Genomic DNA, 1433 nt, shown 5'->3' with positions numbered 1-1433 from the left:
TATTTTTCTTCTGTTTCTAAAAGAAAATTAAAACATTTTTGTGGGCTCTGAAGCTCTGTGGCTTACACATCATTCAGCCCTGCTCCTGGGACTGATTTATTGCTTTGCTCACTTTCTCAATGGTCAAAGCAGTAAACCAACACCATCCCCTGCCCTTTGGCCCCTTGTTTTCCTGTGTATTTGTACTGCCAAACCTCAAAGCTATGTGAATCTTCTGAGCCCTACTAGAGAAAAATGATAAAGGAGATCGGTGCCATCACAGTTTAAGGGTCCATGGCATGAACTGAGCCATCAACATGTTTAACTATTTTTCTACATGTTCCTGATCACTTATCTGTTCATTCCTCATGTTTGCGATGCCAAATCATTTAGCATTCTATTCAACTAAGAGAAAATAAAGCATGCACTCTTTTAACTCTCCATTCTTCCATATTCTGATTAGCCTTGGCTGGGTAACAAAACATTCCAAGATTCAGTGGCTTAAAACAAAAATTATTCTTCTCTTAAGATTTTGTGGATTGACAGGCACAGCTGGGCAGTTCTCGTTTTGGGTCTCTCGTGTGATTGCACCTTAACCTACAGTCAGTTTGACCTATAGACAATTGAAGATTTGACTGAGTTGGATGCTCAAGATGTCACTCCCACATGGCTGGCAATTGCTGTTAGCTGTAAGCTAGGAGCTGGGGTGGGGCTGTCAACCAGAGCACCTACATGGGCCCAGCCTTTCTATGTGCCTCCATGGTGGCTGGGTCTGAAAAGGAGAGGCCCAAGAGCAAGCATTCCAAATCCGGGTCATAAGCCATGGAAGTCCCAGAATGTCAATTCTACTGCATTCTATTGGTCAAGAAAATCACTAAGAAAAACCTACATTCAAGGGTAAGAGAAGGACTCCATCTTTTGATGGAGGAGTGGTACAGTTACGTTACTGAAGAATATATGGATGAAAAATACAATCTGCCATATGTAAAATTGGTTGCTTTTATACCCATTTTTACTTTCTTCATTCCCATCTCTGAGGACATGGTATCTATCTGTTCATAGCTGATTTTTAACACAACAACTAGCTCGTGCTTAGCCTTTCAGAGACCTCATTTTATCAAATATCTCTCCTCTTATGTGTTCAGTCTTTTTCCTCTACTGGCTATTTTCTTATGAATATCCTCAAGTCTCCCCTTTAAGAATAAAAAAATTATCTTTGTCTAGTATTCCACGCTAAATAATTGCCTTATATTTCTCTATGTACAAACATGATTTTTGAAAATTGGGTCTGTCATTGATTTTATCTTTCCCATTCACTACTCAATCTACTGCATACTAGATATGGACTGCCATCCCTAACACATATTGAAACTACCCTTGCGGTTACTGAAGACTTCATAATTCCCTAATCCAACAGGCACTATAAAATCTTTATCTCAACACTTTGGTAATAT

This window comes from Myotis daubentonii, chromosome 3 (assembly GCF_963259705.1).
Source record: "Myotis daubentonii chromosome 3, mMyoDau2.1, whole genome shotgun sequence".
Taxonomy (NCBI): domain Eukaryota; kingdom Metazoa; phylum Chordata; class Mammalia; order Chiroptera; family Vespertilionidae; genus Myotis; species Myotis daubentonii.
Note: the sequence above shows the minus strand (reverse complement) of the source record.